Genomic DNA, 12,052 nt, shown 5'->3' with positions numbered 1-12,052 from the left:
AGACGCTGCTCAGGTTCTCCCATGATTTTCTATGTTTGCCACAATGGCTTACTGTATGTTTTTGATGTTTCTGTTTGGTTCGAAAGAAATCTTGGTGGTCCTACCTACCTTCTTGCTAAGTTCCTTGTGTTAAATCTTAAGCCCTTGGTTGGTCGTACGGAGTCCTTCGTAACAGATCCTGACACTGCTAAGTTAGTTGAGATCTGTCTCACTTCTACATTTTTCTGTTTTGAGGGAGAGTTCTTCGAGCAAACCTGCGGGGTTGCCATGGGCTCACCCCTTTCCCCTGTTGTTGCTAATCTTTTCATGGAATATTTTGAGTCCAAGGCTCTAAACTCTTCCAGGCTCCTGCCAAAGCTCTGGAGAAGATATGTGGATGACACCAATGTTATCTGGCCTCACGGCCAAGAGGAATTAGATCTCTTCTTCAATCATCTCAATAATCAATCCTCTGCCATTAAGTTCACCATGGAGCAGGAGGTCGATGGTTGCCTTCCGTTCCTCAATATTCTTATTTCTAAGAATAATGATGGATCCCTCGGCCACCAAGTTTTTCGGAAGAAAACGCATACTGAGCAGTATCTTCATGCCAGTTCCCATCATTTCCCGGCTCAGAAGATGGGTGTTCTCAATACCCTGGCTACTCGGGCCCTAAGGATCTCAGATAAGGAGAGTTTTGAGAAAGAAAAATCCCATCTCCTTGATGTCTTTGCTGAGAATGGTTATAGTAGATTCCTGGGTCAGAGGGCTTTCCTTAAAGCTTCGAAGAATTCGCTGTCTCATCGAGAACCTAAGGAGCGAGTTCCTGGTGTCCTTCTTCCATATGTTCAGGGGACTACTGATAAGATTGGTAGGATTCTCAGGTTGCATGATGTCCCTGTGACCTTTAGGCCCCTGAACACCATTCGCATGTCCCTCAGATCAGCGAAGGATCCTATCGACCCTAAGGATATGAAAGGTGTGTACTTGATCCCCTGTTCCTGTGGGACCCCCTACATTGGGGAAACTGGTCGCTCCATTAATCAGAGGATTAGTGAGCATGCAGCAGATCTTAAGCATAGGCGTACTATGTCTTCCGCTTTGGTTGAGCACGCCGAGAAAACCAATCATCATGTTTGTATTGAGGAAGCTAGTGTTATTGCTAAGGTTTCGCACTTCCATCATCGGAAATTTAGGGAGGTGCTTGAGATTGAAAAGAGGCCGAGTAATCTCAATAGAGATGATGGCTGGAAAAGCAATCTCGACCTAGTCTTTTTTTCTTCTTTTTTTTAACTTACGTATTTATTTATTTATTATTATTCTGAATTATTTTATTATTAGTATTATTAGTATTATATATATATATATATATATATATATATATATATATATATATATATATATATTAACTTACGTATTTATTTATTTATTATTTTTTTTTTTTAGGATGACTCATTTTAATTTTTTCCTCTCTATCTTTTATTATTTTTAATATTTTAAATTAAAAATTTTAATTATTTATTAATATTTTATCTAACTATTATCATAATATTATTTTTATTTAAAGGACTGGTCCCCCTCTAGGGTAATTTTTTCCCTTAGATATAATTTTTAATTATTTATCTTTAACTAACTATTATCATGATTTATTTTTAGGTACTAATTGAACATAACTGTTTAATTATTTTTTAATATTTTAATTATTTATGAATATTTTTTATCATAATATTATTTTTGTTTGAAGGACTGGTCCCCCTAGGGTAACATTTTTATATAATAAGGTTTTTGATCCCGGTACCTGGTCAAAAGTAGCTGTTAGTCTTTTTAGCCGTTGGAGGCTTTGCTCTGTCTATTTAACCTGCTAAGCTGGATCTGTTTCTTCAACTTGTCCTGACGATGAACCACACTGGTTGGTTCGAAATGCGTCGACAAATGATGTCTCATGTGATCTTCACCGAAAAATCTTTTGTAAACTTGATATGGATCACAGAAGCCTAAACTCTATTAATGAAATGATTAGTCTCATAGCATGCCATCATACAACCAAAGAAAAGAAAGCCTCTCAAGCATCCAAGAAGAATAATGGGAGTGATAACAAGGGGGTTGAAATCAAAGAAAAGGATACCACAGATGTGGAAGGTTTGCATCAGATCATTAAGAAGTTGACAAACATAGTCATTGATATGAAAAGGAATTATGGAGAGAGCACAGGCGGGAATGGAGGAGATTATAACAACAAAAAACCTTTCAAACCTTTCTATCGTAAGAAGACAGAAAGTGGTCATGGTCCACTTGCACTGCCTGCTCCACTCAATGAAGGGAATTTAAATATGGAAGAGTTGGCTCTTATCTAATCGCTCCTTAACAACGAAGAACCTATAGTGGAGCTGGAGCCAGAACAAGAAAATGAGGAAGAATACCAAGTAGAAGAGCCCTTGGATGAAGAATCTCAAATCAATGTACTGTGGGATTTCTATACAAATGAGAATGATGACGATGAAGGAGATAGTACGGCAAAAATCCACACATAAAGTAAGAGGCCACTTGTAGGCATGATGAAGCCTATAGACCAGACAAAGAAAGATGTTTTCCCTATGAAGCTATCCACTCCCAAAGTTCATGTTGAGAAGGGTAGACCTAGTGGTCAGTCTAAGAATACCCCAATTGCAAACCATATAGAGAAAGATAACACATCCCCCACTGCAACGAAGGCGACTCAAAATGGTAAACTCGCACCTAAGAATGGCAAAACCGGTATGTTGACTCTGCCCTATCTTGTTTATAACATTGATTACAATATTGTGGATGATCTTAAGAAATCTAGGGCTAATATAACATACTTTGATTTGATAAAATTAATGCAGCAAAGAGATCTGCTCTTGAAAGCTATGAATGAGCGGAATTTCAAAACTCCTATCGTCCCAAGCAGCCAAACCAAGAAGTCGGTCTCCAGACCTGCTAACACCTCCATTACAACCGAAATACCATCAGCTATGGAATCCACTCTGTGTAAAATGAAAACTCCCAAGATGTCAGTGCAGCCATGTAAGGGAGGAAATCAAAATCCATGACTCCACCTTTCCTTATCACATTTGAAATCCTCAACATGAATGTACACAATTTCTTGGTAGATTCTGGTGCCTCGTCCACTGTGATGCCTTACGATGTTGCTAAAATACTGCATGCGACACCCGAGAAAACTGGGACTCAGATTATGCAATTGGACAAGACAAATGTGAAAGTAATTGGGGAATTGAAATATGTGTTGATTCGGATGGCTGCTAAACCACAATACACACAAGTCATTGATATAGTGGTAGTCAACATACCCGAGGCATATGGAATGCTACTTAGTAGGGACTGGTCAGAAAAACTGAATGGATATTTCTCAACTGATTGGTCCCATCTCTTGCTACCTCAGAAGGGGAAGGGTGATATGCTGAGAGTTGATCATGAAAGATACATGAAGTATGTGGTGATGGAATTAAACGGCCCCAATGAACCTGTAATGTTTACCAACTCTATCCTTGGGAATTATAGTTTCAATGTTTGTGCCACGGAAACCTGTTTTGGAGAATTCCATGCAGAAACAATTGAAGAAACTCCAATAAACACACAGTTGGAAGCTCTCCCCTGTAGTCCAACTGATGAACCACCTTGTAATATAGTAGATGATAGAACTAGTTTCGTAGGAAGCAATTCAATTGATGTAACACTAGACTCTATATTTTGGACACTCTATTTTGATGACTCTAACTGCCTTGAAGGTGCAGGTGCTAGGAGCGTTCTCGTTGATCCATAAGGGAACCAACATTTGATGGCCAGCCGGTTGGAGTTCACGTGCACCAACAACACGGCAGAATACGAAGGCTTGCTGCAGGGCCTGAAAAGGGCCATTGATATGAAGGTAAAAAATCTTAAAGTTTTTGGTGACTCGCAGATAATTGTGGACTAGGTAAGGAAGAGGATACACTGCAATTTGCCACACCTGGTAAGATACCAACATGAGGTATGGAACTTAATTGATAGTTTTGATTATTTTAATATCATATACATACCTCGAGGAAAAAACCAATATGCCGATCTGATGGCTAGTATGGTTGCAAAACTTTTGCTTGATTTTAGATTAAAGAAGAATAAATGTTATGTTGAATTGATTTTCAAACCATCCATGCCTGATAACATCTCAAATTGGAAGGTGTTTGGAGATGATGAGAAAATCCTTGAGTTCTTGCACTACGAGAAGACATTCAAGAATGCAATCATTGATGAAAAGGAGCACGACAGGCTTATGAATGAGAGGGAAGATGAGGAAAAGGATCGGTCCAATATGATTCCCAATTCAGTTGTCAAGATGGAGCACTTGTATGACCTGCATGGTAAATTCAAGAATCCAACTAACTGTAGAACGCATAGCTCATCCATGAAGTATGAATCGGTCAACCTTGGAACCAAAGAAGACCCAAAAAATGTCAATTTGGGCTTGGGGTGCTCTCCACAAGAGAAGGCTACATTTGTCAAGCTATTTAAAGAATACAAGGACGTCTTTGCATGGACATATGGTGACTTAAAAACCTTTGATACCAGCGTTATGCAGCATGTAATTCCTTTGGAAAAGAGGTTAAGCCCTATCAATAAAAGCTTCGCAAGATGCATCCAAGCCTAGAATCGTTGGTGAAGAAAGAATTAAACAAAATGTTGGATGCTAAAATCATCTTTCCGGCCAGACACACCCGCTGGGTAGCCAATCTCATGCCAGTAAGAAAGAAAATTGGAGACATCAGGTTTTGTATCGATTTCAAAAACCTGAACAAAGCATCGCAAAAGGATAACTATCCTATCCCTTCTATGGAACACATTTTTCAGTGCGTTTCTAGGTCTAAAATGTTGTCCCTATTAGATGGGTTTTCAGGATATAATCAAGTGTTGGTATCTAATGGGGATCAGTTGAAGAAAACCTTCAACACTAAATGGGGCACTTACGCATATCGTAAAATGCCTTTTGGACTTATTAATGCGGGTGCCACATTCCAGAGAGCCATGGACATAGCTTTCTGAGGATTGATCAATAGATCAGTAGTAGTGTACATGGATGACATTACTATGTATTCATATCACAAAAGGGATCATATTTATCACCTGAAACAAATTTTCGAAAGATGCCAAAGATACAGAATATCGTTGAATCCCAAGAAGAGCATCTTCACAGTCACAGAAGGGAAACTACTAGGTCATATCCTCTCTAAAGAAGGGATTGTTATTGATCCTGAAAGAGTAGAGACCATCATGAGAATACAACCCCCTGCAAATAAAAGGGCAATGCAATCTTTCTTCGGGAAGATTAATTTCGTTAGGAAATTTGTTTCAGGGTTCGCAGAAATAGTGCGTCCCATGCAACTAATGATGAAAAAGGACGTTGTGTATAAGTGGAGCGATGAAGCTAAGAAATCATTTCAGCGAATCAAGGAAGCCATCACAGAAGCTCCTACATTGGTCAGCCCTAATTTCGACAAGGAATTCTTCTTGTACACTTTTGCTTCTGATCTTTCATATGCTGCGATCCTCACTCAAAAAAATGATGATGGCAACGAAGTCCCTATTTCTTATATGAGCTCTAATCTTCAAGGAGCATAACTAAACTACCTAGATGTGGAGAAACAAGGCTTTGTGGTTTTTAAATCCGTAAAACACTTCCGCCCTTATTTATTAAAGGCCAAGACTAAATTAATCATTCCCCATCCTGCTATAACAGCCCTCTTCGTGCAAAAAGAAATGGGTGAATGGAGAGGGAATTGGATAACCACACTTCAAGAATTCGACCTCGAGATCAAGCTGGCAAAGATAGTTTGAGGGCAGGGATTGTGTAGGCTAGCACGAGAAGCCTTGGAGGATAAAGAAGGGACATCCGAAGAACCACAAGTGCAGAGCATGCAAAACGAACAAGTAGAACTCAAGGGGGAGCCCCTATGGATTAATGAGACGCTAATATATGAACACGAAGCATCAGAAGCCCTTTTGGATCCTGAGTCATGGTATTACGACATACGCTTCTATCTAACATGGGGATCATGTCCTCAACACATCGATGAATCATAAAGGAGAGCCCTCAGATTGAAATCTAATTAGTATCACTTGGCCAATGACACATTATACAGAAAAAATTATGATGGAATCTGGCTGAGATGTTTGGAAAAGGATGATGTTGATCATGTCTTAAAAGAAATGCACAACGGCCCAGCAGGTGGTCACTACGGTGGAGAGACCACTACTCACAAAATATTAAGAGTTGCATATTATTGGCCCATAGTGTTCAGAGACTCGCATGCCTATGCTTGCAAATGCAAGATGTGTCAAACTGCTGCAGGACGAGAAAGAAAGCCAGTTGTTCCCCTCAGGCCTATTATGATTTATCGCCTGTTCCAGCAATGGGACCTATACTTCATAGGCGAGATCACTCCAAACTCTTCGCAGCAACAAAAGTATATACTCATGGCGACCAACTACCTCACCATATGGACCGAAGCCATCCCACTTTGGAAGGTAAACAAAGATGAGGTAATATCATTTGATAAGAAATTTATTATCAACAGGCTTGGCATTCCTCACGCTCTCATATTTGATAATGCTTCTTACTTTTCATCACTCAAATTGACTGAATTTTCTATTGATAAATCAATTCACATAAGGTATGCATCAAACTATTACCCCCAGGGAAATGGATTTGCAGAGTTCTGGAATAAAAATTTCATCCGCATAATCCATAAATCTGTCACCAACAACCAGAGGAGTTGGAACAATGCTCTAACAAACGCCCTTTGGGCTCATAGGGTCACCCCAGAAGTGGCCTTAGGAAACTCCCCATACTTCCTCATCTATGGACAGGAAGTCATCTTGCCTCCCAACATTACACTTCCCTCTCTACAGCTCTCCCAAGCTTCAAGAGGAACCCATACAGCCTTACTTCAAGAGAGGATCAACCAATTGATGAGGTTGGAGGAATTGAGAGATAAAGCCAGAAATAAATTCAAAAATCACCAAATGATTGTGAAGAGATGGTTTGATCACCATCTGGTAGGAGATAAAGATTACCAAGTAGGAGAGCTAGTCCTGAAATGGGACAAGTTGAATGAGCCAAAAGGTAAACACACGAAATTCCAACACTTATGGCTGGGCCCATTCCAAGTTGTGGAAAAAATTGGTCAGGGAACTTACAGATTGAAAACTTTACAGGGAGAAACTGAAAAACTCCCTGTTAATGGCCAACATCTCAAGAGATACTTCCAGTAGCCACCACATGGTGGTTACCTCCTGAGTAGGTTAGAATTCATTTTATTTTTGCTGTTAGTTTAGTTACATTTTCGTCTTTTCCTTTCTTGTTTTTCTGCAAAGTTTATTTTCCTTCTGTTTTGAATTACAGTCCTTTTCAGCCAACTGATTTCGGTCCTCCAGTCTCATTTTTACCTTTTTTAGATTGCCCCCATTCGCCACCTTCAGCTTCGCCTCCTTCATTAACCTGTTGATGAGTCTGCTAATCCTAAATCCATCATTACCTTGCAAATCAAACAAATTTTCAATGAGCCCATGAGAACTAGAAAATCAGAGGTGGAATTCAAACTGAAGCCACTCATTAGCATCTGTTGGGAACTAGGCGAGATCTGTTGATAACATGGATACCTGAAGCATGTAGGGGCATCTTTATAAAACAAAAAATGTGTAACTGCAGCTGGACTGGCATGGAGGAGCGCTGCATTTTAAACAAATCCCACTCAGACCTAGCCTATACTTGCCTGTAATGTTTGCAGTTATTCTCCATTGGGCCCATCCACCACACTAAATTCTCCAATACCTATCATCTATAAGTATACCTCCTTTCATGGGCTAAGCTCACTGTCATACACCTTGTGGCAAATCCAATTGTGCTCTAGTCCTTGTGCCTGAAACTGGAAGGACTTATTTAAAAGAAAATTAAGTGTCAAGTCCTTGTGCCAAACTGGAAGGACAGGTTGTTTGGGAAGCCGATTAGAGTAGGGACTTTTGCTAGACTTAGAGTACCGGTTGATACAGTAAGCCCAACCTTGCTTAAGCGATTTAAAAATATGGCATGATCCATGACTGCATCCCATTCAATCATGTGAAAATATAGCACTTAAATTCTTATATAAAGTGTAGATAAACATATCTACATCAAGTTTGGTGAGCAATAAAGAGCTGAGGTACACAACTAAACAGGTATTGACATAACAGTGATGGCCCCGAAAGGATTCTTGAAGGTAGAAAATAGGTAAAGGAGGGTCAATAAATCCCATAATACTACCATTGGAGAATGCATGTTAAAACCCTATCAGTAAGTAGAAGCTATTTGTCTTTATCCCACCTGAAGCAATTAATGTTGAAGTGGAACCCATGCCTGTCCATCTATACAGTTTGCATTTCAAGTTTATATTAACACCATGATGTTCTATTGATCTAAGGTTCATTTAGAAATAGAGATAACTGGTTCACCCAGCAGTTCGCCATTTGTTGTGGCCACAACAACCACCCTATTAAAATTTTCCCTAGTAGCAAATTTTGAATGGGTCCCCTATAATTTGATCTTGCACCCCTCTGAATGATCTATTTTATCCCATGGATTTTAACTCTTTGCCAAGTCAAATCTTCAATTTTTAAATGGTTAAGGCCCCCTTAATAAATCTCTGTCGCATGATTCATCTATAACCCTTTCTAAGCCCTTCATTCATATCCTCATTGGGACTTTTTCAACCCACAAAACCTTCTATCGCATCATTATTCCCATCATAACTCTTTATAGCGGAAATACTTCACAAAACATGCATAACTCATCCTTTTCGCTTATCGCAATTAACATTGACACACAACACTTACCATAATACACCGGACCCAACGGCTTTATTAACCAGAATACATATATTTCGGGTCTGAAGCCCTTCGCATATCGCAATCGGCGGGAGTCAAAGCCTATACATAAGGCCGATGTGATATAGCGGACCCGACAGGACTATAAAGTAAAATATATATGTTATCGGGTTCACTTCCCCATCGCATATCGCAATCGGCGGGGTCCCAGGCTTATATATAAGGCATACCATGATGTACCAGACCCGCCGATAACTAACAATTCAGGTGCATAATTTTTCAAGTCTGACCCTATAGTCGGCCGCAAGTTTTCCCATGTATTCCCTTGTATTTCAATAATATGTTGGGGCTAGGGTTTTCAAAGGGAAAGCTTATGTTGCAGATCCGAAGGGATTATTAAACGTGACTCATATGTATTTCGGGTCTGCCTCCCCAATCGCTTATTGCAATCGATAGAGTTCATTGTTTATACATAAAGTGATTTGCGATACGGCAGACCCGCTGATAATTATAAGCTCAGGTATATAAGATTTGAAGTTCGGCCTTACGGCCCGGCCATAGGTTTTCCCGTGTTTTCCTGTGTATTCGATAAAATGTTGTGGTCCCGATTTTTAAAAGAAAATCAAGTAAAGTGAATGGTCTACCTATTGAAGCGTTGTCAATGGATTCTTGAATAATAATGAATATTATGGGCAATGGGAATAGAGGTTATAACAGGTTCAATGGCTTAATAATCATGATTGCTCTGCATTGTGAGATTAATAGAAATGGTGGCTGAATGCAAGGTTTGTTTAGAAGCATGTTTAGCATATTTCTCATAATCATAGCTAATACGAATTATCTTTGCAGGCGAGGAGTAAAAGACGCATAAGTGGATCCGGAGAATTCATATATGTGGGTGTGTTCTATTTAAAGAGTCGACCTTTGGTGTTCTCAGTCGGTTTCCACGCGTTGCCTGTATATTCTGAAAGAGAAGTTGTCCCAGGTTTCATCATGAAGAGATGACACACAATTATCCTCTTTTAATCAACATCTGTTCATTCCCCCAAGAAACGAAGTGCTCCAGCAGATATGCCTGCTACGTTTCAGTGGTTACATCGACTATTCTAGGTCTATATATTCTGATTTGTGTATTAAAAAGAAGAGGGGGAGATGAAAGGTTAGGGGAAGACCAAAAATCATTCCTAGCTGCATAAGTATTACCTCCGGAGATGAGAGGAGGACTTTGTTTTGTGCAAAATAGCTTTGGATTTATTGTGAATAAAGAAGATTGTTTGGTTGAGAAAGAGCCTTTTGTTTCAGATTTATTTTCTCTACTTTCATGTGTTTAGAATCAGAGTGTTGTTACTGGCATAAAGATAAATGTGTTTTTCTTTGTGCATATTGATAACATACAGTTCATGGTTATTCCTGGTTATTTGAATATAATTCAATAGCATGCTTAACTCATGAAAGGTTGTTGATTCGAAACTCCATTAAACATCAGTTGCAAGTGTTATTTGTATGGAAAGGAATGTGCATTCCTGTATAGGTAATTAGATTGAAATCAAGATTTAATACAACCTTGTTCATCTATGAACCCGTGATTCATTCATTCGGACTTGGAATCTATATATGATGTTTAATCTCTTTTGTTATGCTCCTGCAGGATAGATTAGAATAGTTAGGATTAGCATAAGTAGTTAAAATTAGTGAAGATAGGATTTGATACTTATAGGTTCGCTGTTTCTCTTTATTGATTTAATTGAAGTCTTCCTCCAAGAAGCAATCTCTCAACACACATAACAGTTTACGGGGTCCTTTAAAACTCATCGGAACTAGCCATTCCAAATGAAAGTAGATCTAATTGGGGTCTGCAATCGGGTTAGTTCCCTTTGATGGTATAGAGAAAATTCGCCCTGTCAACACAAGCTTGTGTAAAAATAAAACCACTCTCAAGCATAGTTTTTCTCATGTTTCAATGTTGTGAAAAAATGAAACCATCTTCAACCAATCTCAAGCATAATTTCCCATGTTTCAAGCTTGTGTAAAACTGAAACCATGCTTATCCTACCCTTAGTGATTTCCATTTTTATCAGCCTGTTTCTACCAGATAAGCCTTGTGTTAGGTCCCTATAATACTAGTGATTTCCCCATTACTATTTTCGTTGTATCCCTTATTGTTATTGTTGTGCCCCTATTGTCCCCATATTGTTATTATTGTTCCCCATAGAATCCCACTATTGTTATTTTTGTGCCTTTATATTATTATTGTTAGGTTGGCTTTTGTTATATTGTGACCCCTTAGACTCCTATATATATAAATGAGGTTTTGTCTTTTGAATCATCTAATAATTTTTCATTTGTGTAATGTAATGGAGGCTTCCCCCTCAAAGAGGCCTATTTGTAAGGCGTTTATCTATCTTCTCTATCTTTTTGTGAGTTGGTTTCATAACGTTTGGTATTAGAGCTTTGGATTCTAGGGTTTTACTGCTCCAAACAGGCCATTCGTGGAATTTTCGCTATAACTTTCTTTTTGCAATGTTTCAGAAGCGAAAAAAAAAAACCATTTGAGAAGAAATCACTCTGAACCTGGGGTCTGATTTTGAGATCTTGTCTCACTATATTTTCGAAGATATGATCTGTGGAAGTTAGGGTTTCTACAAGTTCCAGAATTTCATCTAAAACAGGTCATCATGGAATTTTCGCTATGCCGTTTTCGATACGAAGTTTCAAAAACTAAAAATAAAACCCAATGGAGACGAAATTGGTTTGAACCTTGGATCCGAATTTCAGATCTTGTCTCGCTATATGTTCAGAGATATAAGCGGAGGAAGTTAAGGTTTTTTCAAACTCCCGAATTACACTCCAAACAGGTGACCTTGGGAAAATCATCATAACTTTGGCTCTGAGCATCAGATTAATTTTCGTAAGAAGTCACAGAAAGAAGATGGACTGTAGTTTTGTTGGGTATCATTTTCAAAACTTAAGGTTGAAACAGTGACCTATAGAACGTCATACAAGTTTGCTCTACTGAACCAGTCTATGCTCAGGTCATCGTCGGAGATTTGACATAACTCTTCATTAGAGAATCCAATATTGATCAAACTTGCGGGGTTAGAAAGATTACTCACAGGGCTACCACAAGAAGAAATTTCAGACCTTGGAGATCCAAAATTACCGAGATACATCAGATTCAATATTGAGCTCCTACAAAGTG

This window comes from Pinus tabuliformis, chromosome 8 (genome assembly GCF_031772625.1).
Source record: "Pinus tabuliformis cultivar Carrire ecotype Pingquan chromosome 8, CPIR1, whole genome shotgun sequence".
Classification (NCBI taxonomy): domain Eukaryota; kingdom Viridiplantae; phylum Streptophyta; class Pinopsida; order Pinales; family Pinaceae; genus Pinus; species Pinus tabuliformis.
Note: the sequence above shows the minus strand (reverse complement) of the source record.